Genomic DNA, 21,951 nt, shown 5'->3' with positions numbered 1-21,951 from the left:
CTTCTACTTAGGGACCCTTCAACTACACAGTATCAACGTTGACTTCCCTAGTTTTCAAACCTCCCCCCACCTCATCCCAGATCTAACCCTCCAACTTGGCACTGCCCTCTTCAACTGTCCTACCTGTCCATCTTCTTTCCCACCTATCTGCTCCACCCTCCCCACCAACCTATCACAATTACCCCCAGCTTCATCAACAGGTTGCCTGCCCACCCACCTTCACCACTGTCCCAACACCCATGATTCTATTTATCGCTCAGCAACCTGCATCCCCCCAACCCTACATTCACGAATGAGCCTGATGAAGGGCTTTTGCCCGAAATGTCGATTTTCCTGCTTCTTGGATGCTGCCTGACCTGCTGTGCTTTTCCAGCACCACTCTACTCTTGACATTAGTTAGATGGATTGGCATTGTTCTTTGCCACAAACAGTCTGTCCAGATAGCTGTGTTGTCTGCATGTCGCCAGGGTTCAGAACATGTGCTCAGAATTGGAAAGCATTTTTCAGTGCGATGAATGGCTCCCATCATCATTGTCCACGGAAGTAACAACAATATAAGCAGAACAAAGAAAGAGTTTCAACAAGGTCAGTTGACTGCGTGTAGAGAGAATAAGGTGCAGAAATTTTATAAAAGGGAACTTCTATAAAAGAGCATCATGCCCTGATGCCATCTAGCTGTCTTAAAGGTATAGTTCCTTTCCAATATCTGTGCAGTGATGCAACAGCAGTATTCTTGTTGTAAAGGTGTAAGGGGGACTCCACCTTTAAGAAAGTTGAAAGCCAGCAAGGGCTTATAGAAGCACAGAGAGTCCAGAACATGCTAACAACGTAACGCTTGGTCAGAACAGCTAGCACTGGCTGGGTTGCTATGAGACAAAAACATATTCAAATTCAGTCAATCGGTTTAAATTATGTCCCAAGATACCAAATTTCAACCAAGTTTGAATTTGGTATTTTGATAATGTTAAAACCAATGAAACAATCTGATCCTTTTGGGGTATGAAACTAGAAAAAATTGAACAGTTGGGGGAGAACTGCTGAAAGATCAACAGATTTCGGCTGGTAGTATGAACTCTCTGAGAGGTACCTGTTGAGGGAAGGAGTTTGCACAGAAGAATAACATTAACACCAACCTGGAGAGCAAATCTACAGAAGGAGATATAAAGGTAAGATTTGACAACTGGCTGGATTTGAAATTTAAATTTTTCTGTAAATCTTAATCAGGGGTTTTATCGGACCAGTGGAGTAGAGGGGAAGGTAAAAGATTGTGATGGAAAAGGATAGACCAGACCTAAAAGTTGAAGTTATAACTTGGAGAAAGGCCAATTTTGATGGTATCAGGCAAGAACTTTTGAAAGCTGATTGGGGGCAGATGTTCGTAGGTAAAGGGACGGCTGGAAAATGGGAAGCCTTCAGAAATGAGATAACAAGAATCCAGAGAAAGTATATTCCTGTCAGGATGAAAGGGAAGTCTGATAGGTATAAGGAATGCTGGATGACTAAAGAAATTCAGGGCTTGGTTAAGAAAAAGAAGGAAGTATATGTCAGGTATAGACAGGACTGATTGAGTGAATCCTTAGAAGAGTATAAAGAAAGTAAGAGTATACTTAAGAGGTAAATCAGGAGGGCAAAACGGGGACATGAGATAGCATTGGCAAATAGAATTAAGGAGAATCCAAAGGGTTTTCATAAAAATACTAAGGACAAAAGGGTAACTACGGAGAGAATAGGACCTCTCAAAGATCAGCAAGGTGCCCTTTTTGTGGAGCCGCAGAAAATGGGGGAGATACTAAATGAATATTTTGCATCAGTATTTACCGCGGAAAAGGATCTGGAAGATATAGACTGTCGGGAAATAGATGGTGACATCTTGCAAAATGTCCAGATTACAGAGAAGGAAGTGCTGGATGTCTTGAAATGATTAAAGGTGGATAAATCCCCAGAACCTGATCAAGTGTACCCGAGAACTCTGTGGGAAGCTAGAGAAGTGATTGCTGGGCCTCTTGCTGAGATATTTGTATCATTGGTAGTCATTGGTGAGGTGCCAGAAGACTGGAAGTTGGCATATGTGGTGCCACTGTTTAGAAAGGTGGCATCAGACCTTGAAGACCGTGTCAAGAACATACTGTCAGGATTACCTGAATGATTGGGATAAAGGTATCCCATTCGTGTTGTTTTCCATTAGAGATGCCCCAAATAAATCTACTCAGTTCACTCCCTTTGAGTTAATATTTGATTAAGACGTGAGAGGCCTTTTGATATTAATTAAAGAAAAATTAACAGACCAAAGTTGGAGATCTCACACTTAGATTATGAATTGGAGGTGAGGGAGAGTTAGCTAAACAGAACCTAAAGAGGGCACAGCATAGAATGAAGCAGGTATCTGATAAGAGCTCTGAGACTCGGTAGTTTTCCCAAGGTGATAACATATTAAACTGTTACCATTGATAGGACATCCCTTCAAAGCCAGCTTTAGTGGTCCCCATCAAATTGAGAAAAAGTTGAGTCAGGTGAACGATCTAGGAAAGATGGCAGATAGGGGGAAAAGGTATTGGTATGTCAAATGAACATGTTGAAACTGTATTATACTAGAGAGAAAGAACTGGAGAAACAGGTGTTAGTTATTGCCCCACAGAGTGAGGAATCAAATCCAGATGTGCCTCAAAATAGATTTAAAAAATGAAGAGTGAGATAGGTTAGTAAGCTATCTGTCTCAGGAGCATAGAACATGGTTGAAAAGTTTGTTACTGCAGTACAAGAACATATATAAGATTCAAACGGGGAGGACCAATGCTATTGTACATGCAGTAGACATAGGAAATGCTGCTCCGATGAAACAACACAGTATTGGCTTAAGCTTTTCAAAGCCAGGCAGGACCAGGTGGAGGTGGAGGCCATGCTTGATGAGGGCATTATTGAACCAAGCCAAAGTGAGTCGAGTTCACCGATCGTCTTAGTTCCCAAACCGGATGGGACTCAACGATTCTGTGTGGATTATCAGAAGGTCAACACCGTTACAAAATCAGACTCATACCCAATTCTTAGATTGAAGGACTGCATCGAATAAGTCGGACAAGCCAGTTATATCACCAAGTTGGACCTATTGCGTGGTTACTGGCAGGTACCTTTATCAGAGTCGGCGAAAGAAATTTCTGCGTTTGTAACCCCAAATGAGCTACATCGACTTAAAGTGATACCATTTGGAATGAAGAACATACCTGCTACATTCCAAAGACTCATGAACAGAGTTGTGGCTGGGTTAACAAATTGTGCAGTCTACTTGGATGATGTAATGATCTTTAGTAAGTCCTGGAAAGATCACAAGATTGGCAAAGCTCTTTGAACGACTTTGAGAAGCAAAACTGGGAATAAACTTAAATAAAACTGAATTTGTGAAAGCAGAGGTGACATTCTTCGGACATAACATCGGTCATGGAAGGGTAGCCCCATTGAACGCAAAGACAGAGGTCATTGAGGATTTTCCACAGTCAACCTCGAAGAGAGAGGTGCTTTGAATCTTTGGACTCAGTGGAATCTATTGGAAGTTTGTTCCAAGCTTCAGCAGTGTAGTGGCACCGTTAACTGATTTGCTGAAGAAGAACACAACATTTCAGTAGACAGAACAAGGCCAGGAGGCATTCAGCCACATGAAAGCAGTATTAACCACCAAACCAGTTTTAGATACACCAATCCCTTTAAAGTCACCATCGATGCGAATGACATCGCAGCTGGAGCTGTACTCCTGCAGGAAGATGGTGTTGGGATTGAACTGCCAGTTGGCTACTTATTGAAGAAACTCAACATCCAGCAGAGGAAATATTCCATGATTGAAAAATAACTATGGAGATTGGTTCTGGCCTTCCAGCAATCACTCTGCTCCCCAGCTAATATTCAGCACCATTTAAGACTCTTTAGACACTGAAACAGTCCATGTTTAATGCAATGAGATCAGAATGATTTACAGGCTTGGGCTGACAAGTAGTAAGTGATGTCTGCACCATACAAATGCTATCTCAATTAAGAGATAATCTGACCATCATAAGTTGACATTCAATGGTGTCACAGAATTTTTCATTATCAACGTAATGGTGGTTATCATTGACCAGAAACTTAACCGTACTTACCAATGGCTGCAAGGGTAGATCGGAGGCTAGGAATACTGTGGCGAATAACTCCCCTTCTGACTCCCCTGTCCACCATCTACAATGCACAATGGGAAGTGTGATGGAGTACTTCCAATTGCCTGGGTGGATGCAGCTCCATCAATGCTCAAGAAGCTTGACACCATCCAGGGCAAAGCAGCCAGCCTGATTGGCACCACATCCACAAGCATAGCAACAGAGTGTACTGTCAGCAAGATGCACTGTAAAAATGAACCAAAGATCCTTAGACTGTACTTTCTAAACCCATAACCACTTCTGTCTAGAAGGACAAGAACAGAAGATATATGGGAATAGCATCACCTGCAAGTTCCCTTCCAAACCACTCACCATCTTGACTTGGAAAAATATTGATATTCTGTCATTGTCGCTGGATTGAAACCCTGGAATTCCCCAAGGGCATTACGGATATGGACTGTAGTGGTTCAAGAAAGCAGTTCACAATCACCTTCTTAAGGGCAACTCAGGATGGGCAATGAATATACCCCATCCACAACTATTTCTCCGAAACATTGATAATGTCTTCAATGTTGCTGTCTGCTCTTAGTTGGAAATGGAAAGATTCATCAGGCGTGCTTCCAATTTCCATCCTTCCTCATGTTCAATTGATCCATCTCTGACTTCTCACATCCCCTCCTTGGCTTCACAGCTTCCATTCCTGAGGATAGGTTAACCATCAAATCCCATCACAAGACTCCTATGGTGACCTCAACTATACTCCTCACACCCTGCTTTCTGGAAGAATTCCATTCCATTCTCGCAGTTTTTCTGTGTCCATTGCATCTGCTGTGATGATGTCATTTCAATTGGGCTGCCTTCAGAGTGGCCTCCTTTAACCTCATCTGAGGATTCCCCTCATCTTGGTTGACCACAGAGTCTTCAGCTGTGTCTGACTCATCTCCCACAATTTTGCCCCCATCATTTCCCCTTATTCTCAGAGCAACAGTAGGGTTCTCCTTGTCCTTACTTTCTACCCCACCACACTCCACGTTCAAAGGAACATCCGCCACCATTTCCACTACTTGTAGCAGGATTCAATCACTGAACATATCTTCCCCTTCCCTTCACAGAATTCTGCAGGGACTGTTACCTCTGTGACATCCTGGTTCACTCCTCCATCACTCCTATCACTTTCTCACTCTCCCATGGCACCTTCCTGTGCAATTGCAGCACTTTCCCATTCATCTCCTCTGTCCTCATTGTCGAAGGTCTTGAACACACCTTCCAGGTGAACCAGCATTTTATTGTATTTCTTCCAATCTAGTCAGCTGTATTCACTGTTCATAATGTGAGTTTGTTTCACATTGACAAGACCAAACACAAACTACTTAACTGCTTTGCAGAACAGGTCTGTTCTGTCTTAGAAATGATCCAGGCCTCCTAGTTGCTCAACATTTGAATAAATCATCTTGTTCTCATGCTAAGATTTGTGTCCTGGGTTTGTGCAATATTCCAACAAAACACAACACCAGCTCAAGGAATGACACCTTACTTTCCATTAAGCACTTTGCAATCTTGAGATCTCAATGTTGAATTCAAAAACTGAGAAACTGACAACATTACATCTGTCCTCAGTTTTTCTAAAATGCTCACCCACCCCTTCTCCCACAGCCATGTTGTGTTTGTGTCTAGTTTACATTGGACTTATTAGAAAGTGGAGAAAGAGACGCCTGCAGATGCTGGAGTCAAAAGGTATGGTGCTTGAAAAGGAGTGCTCCTTGGATGTTGCCTAACCGGCTGTGCTTTTCCAGCACCATGAATCTTGACTTCGTAGAAAGGACCAATTATCTCCCTTTCGTGCTATAATGTACACCCTTTCTACATCTCTTTCTTTCTCCATGCTCAACAATCCCTTTGTCTTTTGTACTGGGTCTCTACACCATCTGGCCTCTTACTCCTCCTCTGCCTCTGTTAAAAGTATGAAAAAGAACCTATTTTCCAACACCTATCAGTTTCAAAGAAGAATCAAACCAGACTTGAAAATTAACTCTATTTTTTTGCCTCAGAGGTTGTCAGCTCTGCTCAAATTCTCCAGCATTCTCTGTGTTTATTCCAGATTTCCAGTCTTTTGTATTTATATTTTTGTTGGTTTTTGGGGTCAAGTCATGCTAATTTTGAATTAAAATAGTGAATCTTTGGAGATGTTTTGGAAAGCAGTGGTCGAAAATATATCAATACACGTAAATCAATACTTTTGAAAAAGTAACATGAAAGAATGAGTTTGATCTGTCTGTTCATTTCAAAATTTGTATTCAAATATGTTTCTGTCTGAAGGATTTGAGTTTCATTTCCCGGTTGTTTTAATATAGTGGTAGACTGTTATAACATTCAATTGTCGTCATATGCCAATTTATCAGAGGCAGCTGGCTTACAATTAATCCTCTGTTGACAAATGTAAACAATCTTTGGTTTCTGTGGACTGAATAAGCTCCTCACCCAATTCTGATGATAACATCTCCTATTTCCTAATGGATTCCTCTGGGGTACTCCCCAAAATAATTCCACAGAGGCCAATATCTCATCACCAAGTCACCTTTATTTACACGTGGAAACTCCTTGACACTGATCCACCTCCTTCAGAGCCAGGTCTAAGAGTGATCACAATATCTGACACACCTATTCTTATCTGTCAGCCAGGGCTCCTTGGCTGGACCAGATTAACAGCCCCAATCCGAGAACTCATATTCTATGATGTCAACCTGGCTAACCTTGTTACAACTATTGCATGCCACCCCCTCCGAGTCCAAGGACAGAGGCCAGTCCTTTCTATTATAAGGCCTCCTGGAACATTTTAGCACCGGTTTAGGCTCCTCCGACTCCATGTTTGATATGGGTGGAAAGTAATGCACCCAGAGCATCTCAGGAGGAATTCACTCTCTTCCTCTGGCGGCAAAAATATTGAAGCAGCAAGATCCACCATGTCCATCTCTGATTCAGAGGCCTCTTCAGGGAGAACCCATGGGTTCCAATAGCCTTTCCAACTGTTCCAAGTGGCGGGGCACATTTTGCTCCCTCACCATTTCAAGTTTGTGGTATCATATGGTCCATACGCCATTTCAGGGCCATCATTCCTACGCAAACTTGAAACATCATTGGTTGTGACCTTGCATGGACCATGCTTCTGAGCTATACAGGGCCATTTCCGTGGTTCTGACACCAAATTTTGTCCACTGTAGTAAACTGTCTGTCTCGCTTGGCTGAGTCTGGCGACCAACACTGGCCTTTCTGATGCCACTTCATGTCCCCCCAGGTATGGAAAGATCTGAATTAGCCTGATATGAAGTCTTCTCCCCATTAGCAAGCCTACTGGAGCTATCCCTGTAATTGCAAGAGGGGTGGTCCTATAATCAAATAGGACCCAGACAAGTTTGGCATCTAGTGAAGCTGTAGGCTGTTTCTTCAAGTCTGCCTCCACAATTTGGACTGGTCTTTCTGCCAGGCGATTGGATGATGGATGATGTGGAGCTGTCCTTATATGTTGAACCCCATTCTACTTTAGGAAATTCTCAAATCCTGAGCTGGTAAACAATAGTCTATTATCTGTGACCAACTCTTCTAGGAGTATGTGTATTGCAAAAGACGTGCACAGTTTTTCTACCACCATTCCTCTGTTTGAGATATGAACTCTCTGCATGTCCAATCACTTTGAATGGGCGTCAACAATGACTAAGGACATTGAGCCCACAGAAGGACCTGCATAGTCGATGTATTAACTGAGTACAGGGTTTACCTGGGCATTCACACGAATATGGGGGAAGCTGCTGGGGGTAAGTTTTGCCCTTGTTGGCACTCTGTGCACTGCCCCACCAAAGCAGCTATGTCTGCATCCAAACCTGGCCACCAGACATAACTTTGTGTCAACATCTTCTTTTTGGACACCCCTATGTGTCCTTGGTGGAGTTCAGACTGTATTTGGCTGTGATCATTCCTTGGGCCAATCACTCTTCTCCCCATAATAACGTGCTGTCCTCTACTGCAATCTGATCTCTCCAAGTCTGAAACATTTCAATTCTGGTTGTGATGGCTGTTGGTTTCCTCCACCACCACCAACTGTTCCAGTTTTTGCCAGGAACAGTTCTTTCTGTGTCCATAGTTTGATATCATCAGATGTGACTGGGAGTGTGCCCAGAACATTTAAAGCCATTAGGGACTCTTCCAGTGGTGGTGGTACCTGCCAAAGGGAGGTGGCTCAATATATCCATCCGCATTCACTACTTGGCTTCCCAGGGGGTGTTCCACCTTGTAATTATACACACTTGGTATTAGAGTCCATTACTGATTTCAGGCGGAAACTATGGGCGGTGATGCCGTGTCATCTTTAAATAGACCTTAGTAGGGCTTTGTGTTCCATTATTATTACAAATTTACATTCATACAGGTATTGGTGGACCTTCCGGTCTCCTAACATAACCAGCAAACCTTCCTTCCCTATGTGGGCATATTTACACTCTGCATTAACTATCTACCTGGATGCACAACTGTTGGGTGTTTTCTTCATTAGGCCACCTATGAACTAATATTACCTCATGCTGAACGAGGTCAATACCAGATCTCACTTGGGATTATAGTGTGCCACCACCTTAGAGGATAATAGCTGTTTCTTCACTTCCCTGAAAGTTAATGGCTTCGCTAAATGACCATTTCCAAGGTTGACACTTTTTAAAGAGTTGATGCAAAGGTGTCAGGACAGAGGCCAGGTTATAAATGAACTTTCTATAAAAATTCACAGCACAAGAAAAGATCTAATCTCTGGTATAGACGTAGGAGCTGAGGCACCTTTTGATTGCCCTCACTTTATTTTCCAATGGGTGTAACCTGATCTTGTCGACTTTAACCCAAGTAGGTCACTTGGGGTGCCTGGAACATATTTTTCCCTTCTAAGGTGTATGCCCTAAGGAGAAATGTCGAATGACTATGCCAAAGTTCTCTAAGTGTTCCTTATTGATCTTCCCTATTATTAGCATATCATCCAGATAAATGGCGAACCGAGGTAGACCTTGAAAAGGTTCTCCATCATCCGCTGAAGCATTGGACTGGCTGACGGATACCCCAAATGGCAGGCATGTATACTGGTACAAATCCTTATGGGGTATTAATTGTAGCATACTTCTGGAATTCCTCATCTAACTTCAATTGCAAGTTAGCATGGCTCATGTCTAGCTTCGTGAATGCCCTGCCAGCTTTGAGTAGAAATCCTCTATGCAAGGGATTGGGTATTTTTCAGCTGCAAAAAACAGAGTTTACTGTTCGTTTAAAATCTCCACAAAGACAAACTGACCCATTGGATTTCAAAATTGGTATGACTGATGCTGCCTATTCCACAAACTAGATTAGCTTGTTAATTCCTTTGCTTTCCAGACTTTTCTGCTTCTACTTCACTGTGTGAGCCTTGCAGAATCATGCAATAGCTTTCTGGTCAACATACAAGGTGGCTTGGCTCCTTTGATAGTCCCTAGACCTTCCTGAAAAACATCCGGGTAGGAAACGTCCGGGTTTCATTAGGATGCCACTCAGGGAGCCATTTTCTAATAAAAAAATATTGAGCCAATCTAGGTGAACTTCTCTCAACCAAGTTTGCCCTATCAAGGTTGGGTCCGAGCCTCTTACGACAATCCATGGTAACTGAATCAGATGCTTCTCATATGAGACTGGAACCAAAGTTATACCTTTATCTGTAAAAGCTCCTGGGTATAGGTTCTCAATCTAGCTGAGGTCTTGCATTAACTGAAGGGTTGGAGTCCATTATAAATTTTGTTAAAGACTGGATTTGCAATCATTGAAACGGCTGCACCAACACTGACCTCTGTTCGAGCTAGGTGACCATTTAATCAGATGGTTATTTTGATTGGATCTGATTTGGATGTTGCTACACAACTTAACTGTTCCAAACTAAATGTCAGTGGACTTTCCAGGGCTTGCACTCTCCTGGATACTGACCTATGAGTTCTCTTACTCAATTTAGCTTTAGTAGGACTCGTTTTCTGTCTCAAGTTTGGGTACTGGCCATAACTACAATGGTTTGCCAGCCCGGATCTTGAAGATATATTTAATTGTGTGGCCAAGGCTTGGCTTTGTTTTGGGGTTTTGCTGTGGGCTGACCTAGACTCCCTTTCTTCAGGATATGACCTATGCAATTGCCTTTACTAAAGTGTTGTTCCCAAGCTCAGTTGGACTGGCTACGGTATCCACTTCTACTGGAATACTCTGCAACCCATGTGCTCCACATAAAAGGTTCCAATGATTGTCACATTTCATCAGGTTCTGAATTAGGGTGGGATCTTCCCAATCCTGCTCAGATGAGCTTGAGCCAAGAGCGGGTTGAGAATTCCAGATTGAATTTGACCTACTCTCAGGTGTTGAGAATGTGTTGGAGGTAAAATAACAGAAAGATAACAGATTTCCATCTTGTCCCTCACTGTCAGCATTTTTGTACAGTCAGGCTGCAAGATGGATTGGCTGCATCCTCTAAGAAGGCAGGTAGTCAATTTGCTCGAGGGAAATGAAGGTTAACCAATAAATGCTGGCCTAACCAGCGGCACCAGCATCCCACTCTCCTCACCACTGAAATAACTTGGCATAGGCTGGTATCCCATTGTCAAATCACCCCTAATTTACTCCTGGAAAGTCTTTGACATTGGGCCAGCTCTCAGAATGACAGTCACTCCTTTTCTTTATCTGTGAGCTAGGGCTCCCTGACTAAGGCTGTTAATCTGGTCCAGTCAGGAACTGCCATTCTATGAGATCCAGCTGGCTGACCTTGGAGTACTGGGTGCAATTCTGGATGTGAAAGATTTGGAAATGGTGCATAAGAGGTTTACCAGAATGTTGGCTGGATTGGCGTACATTTGGTATAATGAGAGATAGGAGAAACTTGGATTGTTTTTGCCAAAAAGTGAGGGGTAACTAAGGGTCTCTAAACTCCCAAGAACTGATGTTGCTGGAGCTGGAGCAAGCAAGTACAGTGGGAGATCCCTCTCAGGATGACTATGTCGACAAGGACAGTGAGAGTGAAACTACTGCAAGGAAAATATACAAACAGTGTTAATGCACAGATAATTTGCATGCTATATTTATAAAGAGCCAGTTGTGCAATACATTAACCATCAGCATGAATGACCTGAATATAAAGCTACTTCCATGGTCTCTGTTGATAAGGATCTACATTTAAATATAGCTGTTACAATAAATGAAATAGTGAGTGATGAAATGGTGATATGTGGACTTGATGACCTTCATTTAGAAAATGCTGTCTCACAGAGGTATGTGGAGTCAAATTAAGCTTTCAAATTAATTACATGGGATGATAGGTGTAGGTATTTTTCTCTGTTTACAAGTCCCTAAATGTCATTGTTCCTCAAACTGACTTACAGTTGAATCTAACTTTACATAGTAATTCTCTCCACATCAATGCCTTATTAACCAAACAACTGATGGAATTTAGTCCAGAATCCACCAATACCTTCGTGAAGGAATGGATTTGTTCCAACCCATCTAATTCTTGAAATTGCTTGATGAGTTCTCCTGCTAACTCCCTCAGGTGTGCAGGATGTTTTCTGGGTGGAAACATTTTCTGTGTGATTTTCTCTAATATTTCCTTCAGACTGGAGATGTATTTATGGTGCTTCATGTTTGTTAATTGGGAGGACCACTGAACCAGTTTCAATTTGACAGCATTCACACCATTGACTGTCCATGCTAAGTCTCTGTCCTCTTCCTGCAGCTCATAGTTCATGTAGTTCAATTTTGATGATATGTCAGTAAGGAACCAAAGTCAAGCAGCCACAGATATTTAGTGAGCAGTCAGACAACTTTATTCCTTGATTTAAGAAAAGCAATGATTTCAGGCATTAGATCTAAAAATCTTTGTAGATCCTTCCTTTTGATATAACAACCTCACATCAGTATTGAGGATTCATTGTAGGCAGCATCGAGTTTATTAAGTATTTAAACAAGTGGTGCTGAAGGGCTCTTGCTTGGATTGAGTTTATAATGTTAACAACAATTTTATTACATGGAGTCATAGAGAAATAGGGATGTACAGTATGGAACCAGACCCTTCAGTCCAACCCGTCCATGCCGACCAGATATCCCACCCCAATCTAGTCCCACCTGCCAGCACCCAATCCATATCCCTCCAAACCCTTCCTATTCATATACCCATCCAAATGCCTCTTAAATGTTGCAATTGTACCAGCCTTCACCACATCCTCTAGCAGCTCATTCCATACATGTACTACCCTCTGTGTGAAAAAGTTGCCCCTTAGGTCTCTTTTATACCTTTCCTCTCTCACCCTAAACCTATGCCCTCTAGTTCTGGACTCCCCAACCCCAGGGAAAAGACTCTGCCTATTTACCCTATCTATGCCCCTCATAATTTTATAAACCTCTATAATGTCACCCCTCAGCCTCCGACGCTCCAGAGAAAAAAGCCCCAGCCTGTTCAGCCTCTCCCTATAGCTCGAATCCTCCATACCTGGCAACATCCTTGTAAATCTTTTCTGAACCCTTTCAAGTTTCGCAACATCTTTCCGATAGGAAGGAGACCAGAATTGCATGCAATATTCCAACAGTGGCCTAACCAATGACCTGTACAGCTGCAACATGACCTCCCTACTCCTGTCCTCAATACTCTGACCAATAAAGGAAAGCATACCAAACGCCTTCTTCACAATCCTATCTACCTGTGACTCCACTTTCAAGGAGCTAGGATCCTGCATTCCAAGGTCTCTTTGTTCAGCAACACTCCCTAGTACCTTATCATTAAGTGTATAAGGCCTGCTAAAATTTGCTTTTCCAAAATGCATCACCTCGCATTTATCTGAATTAAACTCCATCTGTCACTTCTCAGTCCATTGGCCCATCTGGTCAAGATCCTGTTACAATCTGAGGTAACCCTCTTCGCTGTCCACTACACCTCCAATTTTGGTGTCATCTGCAAACTTACTAACTGTAACTCTTATGCTTGGATCCAAATCATATATGTAAATGACAAAAAGTAGAGGACCCAGCACCGATCCTTGTGGCACTCCACTGGTCACAGGCCTCCAGTCTGAAAAAAACAACCCTCCACCACCACCCTCTGTCTTCTCCCTTTGAGCCAGTTCTGTATCAAAATGGCTAGTTCTCCCTGTATCCCATGAGATCTAACCTTGCTAATCAGTCTCTCATGGGGAGCCTTGTTGAATGCCTTTCTGAAGTCCATATAGATCACATCTACCACTCTGCCCTCATCAAACATCTTTGTTACTTCTTCAAAAAACTCAATCACGTTTTTGAGACATGATTTCCCATGCACAAAGCCATGCTGATTATCCCTAATCAATTCTTGCCTTTCCAAATACATGTACATCCTGTCCCTCAGGATTCCCTCGAACAACTTGCCCACCACCGATCTCCAGCATCTGCAGACCTCATTTTTTACTCGAAGATTTTAACCTACTGCGAATCCTCTTACAAGGATGCCTTCCTTGAAGAAGCTCTCTTCCTCCCTCTACAAGGATTTCAGTGAGTCCCTCTCTCACTGCACCCCCCAGGTCATCTCCTCTGCACAGAAGCTCTGTGATCACCACCGACATCAGGCTCACTGGTCTATAGTTTCCGACTTGTCTTTACTGCCCTTCTTAAACAGTGGCACCACGTTAGCTAACCTCCAGTCTTCCGGCACCTAACCTGTGACTATCGATGATACAAATATCTCAGCAAGAGGCCCAACAATCTCTAGCTTCCCACAGAGTTCTTATGTAAAAGAGTCCATTACAGTTGTTTCCGCTATAACGCGGTAGTTCTGTTCTCATGCAATCCCGTGTTATAAGAAAATCGTGTAATAGCAGCTCCATTTAAACTAATGGGGCTGGAATCACGTTATCTCCAATACATGTTTTAAACATTTGTGTTTTAAAAACAGTGTTCCCAATTTGTCGATCGCATTATAGTGAATTTACAATAATGAAATGAGCGTCATAGCAGAAAGATCAGATTTTTATTCATTATTGCTCGCTGGTGGATTATACAATGGTAACTGACAAAAGAGTGGCAGTCAGGATCATTGTTGAAAAATGCAAGAAACCTTGTATTTATGTGTAGCATGTCTGATGCACATCAGTTGCAATGGAAAACAACTTCTTGACTGGAATGTTTTTCTCAAATACATACTTTCTGAATTTGTTGCAGATATTCTCATTAATTGACCTCTCTTTCAGGCACAAAAGGATGAGGAGATCCTCTTAGGTTGTTATGTTCTTTTAAAACAGGTGGAGAAAAGCAATCGGCTGGAGTTTGCTGGTCTTGTGGATGAATTCATCAATCTGCAGTGAGAAGCATTCGTAGTCCTTCAGGTCCTGCTGTCATTGCTGAAAGATGTCATTGGACATAGATTCCACTCATTTTGGTCCTGTGAAAACACCAAGTGGCATGCTGTGGATTACCTTATTAGTTGTTCTTTGTTCTTAAAGTCTTTGAATAAAGAGTCAGTGACCACAGTCATCACTTCTTTAATCATTTCACCAACTATGTACAGAGTCTTAGAGGTTGACAGCATGAAAACAGATCCATTGGCTCCAACTTGCCCAAGTCACCCAGTTTTCACAATTTAAACTAATCCCATTTGCCTGCATTTGCTCCATATCCCTCCAAACTTATCCCATTCATGTACCTGTCTAAATGTTTCTTAAATGACAAAATTGTACTTGCATCCTCCACTACCTCTGATACCCCATTCCAGACATTCACCACCCTTTGTGTAAAATAATTGCCTCTCTGGACCCTTTCGTATCTCTCCCCTCTCACCTTAGTCCTATGTCCCCCTAGTTTTAAACTCCTCTACCATGGGAAAAAAATTATTTTCTGCCTTACCTATGCCTCTCATGATTTAATAGACCTCTAGAAGGTCACCCCCCAGTCTCCTACAAATCAAAATAATAAATTCCCAGCCTATCCAGTCTCTCTTTATAACCTAAACTTGCAGCCAAGGTAGCATCCAAGTAAATCTTTTCTGCACTCTTTCTAGATTCGTAATATCCTTTCTCAGTAAAGCAAGCAGAACTGCATGCAGTACTCCAAATGTGGCCTTACCCCCATCTTCTCTCCTACCTATAACATCTGTACTCCAGAACATTGAGCTACCAGTCCTGACCCTCCCTCAGCCAGGTTTCTATCGTAACTGTAATATGTCTCATGTACCCATCCACACCCCGAGTTCATTTGCCCTACCTGTCAGGCCTCTTCCAAATAATTTCTTCTGTTTACCTGAGGCTGGCAAACGTAAAATTATGCTTCAATGTAGACTTATTACCTTTTGCAACAAAAACAGAACTTGCTGGAGAAACTCGGCAGGTTTGGCAACATCTGTGGAGAGATAGCAGAGTTATTGTTTTGGGTCTAGTGAACCTTCTTCAGAACATCCATTGAGGTTGGACATAGAGGGATAAAACTTAGACCTTTGCTGAGTACAGAATGTTGAGCATCAGAGAGTGGAATGTCAGAAGGGATTGCAAATACTTAAAAAGTGGTGAGGTTATGAGAAGGAATGGGGCTAGAGACAAGTGGAGGGAAGATTGTTCCAGAGGGGCATGGAGTTGCTGTAGCTTGAGTTCCTTAATGTATGCAAGGAAGAAAACATGTTTCTTGTTAGAATGTTGAACAAATCAGAGGACGGAGTGGAATTGGGGGCCAGGACAGCTCTGAGGTTGAGAGTATGCATTTGGCAGTACATAGCACTGAGTGTGGCGATAACAGCTGTCTGACGTGCATTGCACATTACTGAAATTCCTTTGAGCTGGGGTGGATTCAAAACACAAAGGATAACTTTAGTTGGAATCCACGTGTGGTGAATCTGAGTTGGTGGCAATCACTGAGGAATGTTATATGGAATGGAAACAAGTTTAGGCAAACGTGGTGTCAAACGCACGGAGCGACAATAATAGCAATGACGGTAAAGAAGGATGAGTAGAACAGAAATCCTGTCAGAGGGAATAGCAGAACTTCTTCAAGATGTCACATGACACCAGGTTATATGTTGACAGGTTTATTCAAAATCACAAGCTTTCAGAGTGCTGCTTCTTTGTCGGTTGAAGTGTGCAATGTGGCAGTGAGTTAAACATTAAAATAAAATCAAAGAACTGCAGATGCTGAAGTTCTGAAACAAGAATGGAAATTGCTGGAAACTCAGCAGATCTGGCAGCATCTGTCGAGAGAAAGCAGCGTTAACCTTTTGGGCTTGAAACAATAACTCTGCTTTCTCTCCACAGATACTGTCACACCTGCTGAGTTTTCCAGCAGTTTCTTTTTCTGTTTTAGAAATTCAGCATCTGCAGTTCTTCCCTTTTTCTGCTGGTTTAATACAAAAACTGCAGTGGAATTTTCAAAACAGCTTTCAGTTCTTCAACTTCCTTTGGCTGTAGCATGCTGTTCAAGGGAAAGCCATTATAAATTTACTGTGTAATGTTGGGTGGTGCTGTCTCAAATTCTCTTTTCACATTATGATTCACATGGTGACATACAAGGCAAATGTTCTTATCTTCTCCAGTTTTATTTAGATGCGCAGTTATCACACATCATTGCTGTTTCACCTTGTAGTTTGTGATGTTACTCTACTATTGGTTATGCTGCAGGTAGGCCTCTGGATGCACGCCTCTGGAACATCCAGAATGTTTCTGGCTTGTTTTCAAATATAGAGGCATGAGAGATCATTTCTGTTTCTGGGACTTCCATTAGTCTGTGTGGCTTGGATATTGGATGTTGTGTGCAGCAATGGTCCCTGTCTTCTTCTTCATTTTGCAAGAAGCAGAAGAAAAATGAACTGCAGGTCTACAGTGAGGGATCAGAGGAGCCGGCTTGCTGAGCTACCTGCTCTTGCAGAGTCTGTATGGACACGGTGGACTGAGCAGTCTCTTTAGTTTCTGGAACTGTATTATACTGGCTTCTCAGATCAGTTCCTAGTGTATTATTTATTTGTTTCCATTTCCACCCCAAAACATACTTTACCTTGCAAAATCAGACAACTTGGACCAAACTGAAACATGATGCAACAAGCCTATCAAGGGCATGCACTTTTCTCTAACCTCACAGCTTCTAGAAGTGGAAGTGGCAGTGAGGACACACGGTGGGCATTGAGAAAGACTGCCAGAGACTCTGTGATTCATAAGTTGATTACAACTTACATGTTGCAGATCTCAGCCCTATTATTCTGCTGCTGCTCATAAACTGGAGAATGCAGTTACTGCATCTTACCGTTTTATTAGCAGGCAGCCTTGAAAGGAAAGGTACGTGATTTATTTGCCTTTGTGTTGTGCGTTTTTGGAATCTGACCTCGGCCTGGATCTCCAGTTGGACCACATTTCCATAATCTAAGCTGGATAGGTCTCTGTTTAAAGTCCATAAGGAGTCGAGTGAAGAAGTTGGAAACTTCAGCATCTCTTATGTCTCGGACTTCATTAGGATTGTCTCTTACAGTGTCATGAAGAAAAAAGGCTTTTTAAAATTAAGCAATCATTTATAACAGTATCCACAGTAATGTGCTTTTGTAATTGATAATTCTTGTCAGTCAGGTTGTACGAAAAGTGCTTTAGTTCCTGTAAATGGGTGTGAATTGCAGAAACAGGGCTGAGAAAACAAAGAGAGTGGAATGATACATTCAAACATTACCTGAAAACTATATATTGATTTGGAGCCACTTTCAGTGAGCATGAGACTTTTGTACAGAAACACAGAAATTGGAGCAACATTTGAATGTGCTATGAACGTTCAATATGACAATGGCAGATCATCCAAATCTGTGCCCTATTCACACTTTCTGCTTTGATCTCTTTTGCCCAAAGCTATATTGAATTCCTTTGTATTCTGTGGCCAAAATACTGAATGCTTTCAAGAAGAACGGCACGGTGGCACAGTGTTTAGCACTGCTGCCTCACATCGCCAGAGACCCAGGTTCAATTCCCTACTCAGGCGACTGACTGTGTGGAGTTTGCATGTTCTCCCCGTGTCTGCGTGGGTTTCCTCCGGGTGCTCCAGTTTCCTCCCACAGTCCAAAAATGTGCAGGTTAGGTGAATTGGCCATGCTAAATTGCCCGTAGTGTTAGGTGAAGGGGTAAATATAGGGGAATGAGTTTGGGTGGGTTGCGCTTCGGCGGGTCGATGTGGACTTGTTGGGCCTGTTTCCACGCTGCAAGTAATCTAATCTAATCCCAAAGTGTGCAGGTTATGTTAATTGACCATCCTAAACTGCTGAAGGTGTTCAGGGATGTGCAGGCTACTTCCATGGCTAAAATGCAGGGTTATAGGAACAAGGTAGGTCTTGTTAGGTTGTCCTTTGGAGCGTCGCTGTGGACTAGATGGGCTGACTGTCCTGCTTAGAGTAAAAAGTGAGGTCTGCAGATGCTGGAGATCAGAGCTGAAAATGTGTTGCTGGTTAAAGCACAGCAGGTCAGGCAGCATCCAAGGAACAGGAAATTCGACGTTTCGGACCTGATGAAGGGCTCTGGCCCGAAACGTCGGATTTCTTGTTCCTTGGATGCTGCCTGACCTGCTGTGCTTTGACTGTCCTGCTTCCAAACTTTAGAGATTCTATCTTCCAATGAAAGAGCCATAGGGTGAGGTGATGGCCTAATGACACGGTCACCAGACTGTTAATCCAGGGTAATGTTCTGAAGGTATGGGTTCAAATCCCACTGTGCCAGATAGTGGAATTTGATTTTAATAAGAAATATCAGGAATTAAGAAGCTACAAATAACTATGAAGTCATTAAGAGGTGTGAGTGACAGCCCCTAACATCCAGACCACTTTTGTGGCATCAAGGAGCTCTCGTGAAACTGGAATCAATGGATATCAAGGGCCAAGCACTCCACTGGTTGGAGTCATACCTGGCAAACAGGAGGTTTGGCCATGGTTGCTAGAGGTCAGTCTTTACAACCTCAGGTTGTCTTTGCAAGAGTTCCTTGGGGTAGTGTTATTGGCTCAATCATCTTCAGCTGCTTCATCAATAACTGTTCCTCCATCATAAGGTCAGAACTGGGGATGGTTGCTGATGATTGCACCATGTTCAGCATTATTCATGACTCCTCAGATTCTGAAGCAGTCTATATTTAAATGCAACATGATCAGGACAATATCTTGGGCATGGGCTAACAAGTGGTTAGCCCAAGGGAGACAAGGGAGGCGCGGCAGTAGTTTGGCGCACCGACCTTTATACCACTGAGGCCAAACGCCAGCTCGCGGACGCCTCCCCCTACTGCCCCCTTGACCATGACCCCACCTTCCACCACCAAACCATCATCTCCCAGACCATCCATAACCTCATCACCTCAGGGATCTCCTATCCACCGCCTCCAACCTCATAGTCCCACAACCCCACATGGCCCGTTTCTGCCTCCTGCCCAAAATCCACAAACCTGACTGCCCCGGCCGACCCATTGTCTCAGCCTGCTCCTGTCCCATCGAATTCATCTCCGCATACCTCGACACGGTTCTGTCCCCCTTAGTCCAAGAACTCCCCACCTACGTTTGGGACACCACCCACGCCCTCTACCTTCTCCATGATTTTCGCTTCCCCGGTCCCCAACGCCTTATCTTCACGATGGACATCCAGTCCCTGTACACCTCCATCCCCCATCACGAAGGACTCAAAGCCCTCCACTTCTTCCTTTCCCGCCATACCAACCAGCACCCTTCCACCGACACCGTCCTTCGACTGACTGAACTGGTCCTCACCCTCAATAACTTCTCTTTTCAAACCTCCCACTTCCTCCAAACCAAAGGAGTTGCCATGGGCACCCGCATGGGCCCCAGCTATGCCTGTCTCTTTGTAGGATATGTGGAACAGTCCATCTTCCGCAACTACACTGGCACCACCCCTCACCTTTTCCTCTGCTACATCGATGACTGCATCGGCGCTGCCTCGTGCTCCCACGAGGAGGTTGAACAGTTCATCCACTTTACCAACACCTTCCACCCCGACCTCAAATTCACCTGGACTGTCTCAGACTCCTCCCTCCCCTTCCTAGACCTTTCCATTTCTCTCTCGGGCGACTGAATCAACACAGACATCTACTATAAACCGACTGACTCCCACAGCTACCTTGACTACACCTCCTCCCACCCTGACCCCTGTAAAAACACCATCCCATATTCCCAATTCCTTCGTCTCCGCCGCATCTGCTCCCAGGAGGACCAGTTCCAATACCATACAGCCTAGATGGCCTCCTTCTTCAAAGACCGCAGATTCCCCCCAGACGTGATCGACGATGCCCTCCACCGCATCTCCTCCACTTCCCGCTCCTCCGCCCTTGAGCCCCACCCCTGCAACCGCCACCAAGACAGAATCCCACTGGTTCTCACCTACCACCCCACCAATCTCCGCTTAAAGCGTATCATCCGCCGTCATTTCCGCCATCTCCAAACCACCACCAGGGATATATTTCCCTCCCCTCCCCTATCAGCGTTCCGAAAAGACCACTCCCTCCGTGACTCCGTTGTCAGGTCCACACCCCCCACCAACCCAACCTCTACTCCTGGCACCTTCCCCTGCAACCGCAGGAAATGCAAAACTTGCGCCCACACCTCCTCCCTTACCTCTCTCCAAGGCCCTAAGGGATCCTTCCATATCTGCCACAAATTCAACTGCACCTCCACACACATCATCTATTGCATTCGCTGCACCCGATGTGGCTTCCTCTATATTGGGGAGACGGGCCGCCTACTTGCAGAACGCTTCAAGGAACACTTCTGGGACGCCCGGACCAACCAACCCAACCACCCTGTGGCTCAACACTTTAACTCCCCCTCCCACTCCACCAAGGACATGCAGGTCCTTGGACTCCTCCATCGCCAGAACATTACAACACGATGGTTGGAGGAAGAGCACCTCATCTTCCGCCTGGGAACCCTCCAACCACAAGGGATGAACTTAGATTTCTCCAGTTTCCTCATTTCCCCTCCCCCCACCTTGTCTCAGTCGGTTCCCTCAACTCAGCACCGCCCTCCTAACCTGCAATCTTCTTCCTGACCTCTCCACCCCCACCCCCAATCCGGCCTATCACCCTCACCTTGACCTCCTTCCACCTATCACATGTCCATTGCCCCTCCCCCAAGTCCCTCCTCCCTACCTTTTATCTTAGCCTGCTGGACACACTTTCCTCATTCCTGATGAAGGGCTTATGCCCGAAACATCGAATTTCCTGTTCCTTGGATGCTGCCTGACCTGCTGTGCTTTAACCAGCAACACATTTTCAGCTATGATCTCCAGCATCTGCAGACCTCACTTTTTCCCCTAACAAGTGGTAAGTAACATTCATGGCACACAAATGCCAGGCAACAACTATCTCCAGTAAGAGACAATTCACAATCACCCCTTGACATTCGATGGTGTTACCATCAGTGAATCCCTTGCTATCAACACACGTATGATTATCATTGATCAGAAATTCAACTGGACTCACCATGTAAACACAATGGCTACAAGAGCAGGTCAGAGGCTAGGAATACTGTGGTGAGTAAGTCACCTCCTGATTCCCCATAGCCAATCCAATACCTACAAGATCCAATCAGGAGTCTGATGGAATCTCCCCACCTATCTGCATGGGTGCAGCAGCAGTAACGCTCAAGAAGCTTGATACCATCCAGGACAAAGCATCCTGCTTGATTGGCATTATTGCTAGGTCAAATTCCTCAATATCCCTCCTCAAGGACATTGAGGTTTAATCTGCAGCACAGACTGTAATGCTTCAAGAAGACAGCTCTCAATAGCCTTCACAGGGCAACCGAGGATAGGCAATAAATGCTGGCAAGCCAGCCATATCC

General features: G+C 43.9%; 1 long non-coding RNA gene across 1 annotated transcript; it reads right to left on the bottom strand.

Moving 5' to 3' along the window:
• Positions 1-14,160: 14,160 nt before the first annotated feature.
• On the bottom strand, positions 14,161-15,841 carry LOC132821502 (uncharacterized). Its single transcript, XR_009645322.1, has 3 exons — positions 15,596-15,841; positions 15,369-15,503; positions 14,161-14,550 (listed from the first exon to the last, which is right to left on the bottom strand). It is a non-coding gene; the product is annotated as an uncharacterized LOC132821502 (long non-coding RNA).
• Positions 15,842-21,951: the final 6,110 nt, after the last annotated feature.

The sequence above is a fragment of the Hemiscyllium ocellatum genome, chromosome 13 (genome assembly GCF_020745735.1).
Source record: "Hemiscyllium ocellatum isolate sHemOce1 chromosome 13, sHemOce1.pat.X.cur, whole genome shotgun sequence".
NCBI lineage: Eukaryota > Metazoa > Chordata > Chondrichthyes > Orectolobiformes > Hemiscylliidae > Hemiscyllium > Hemiscyllium ocellatum.
Note: the sequence above shows the minus strand (reverse complement) of the source record. Positions and strands in the feature narration are given on the sequence as shown.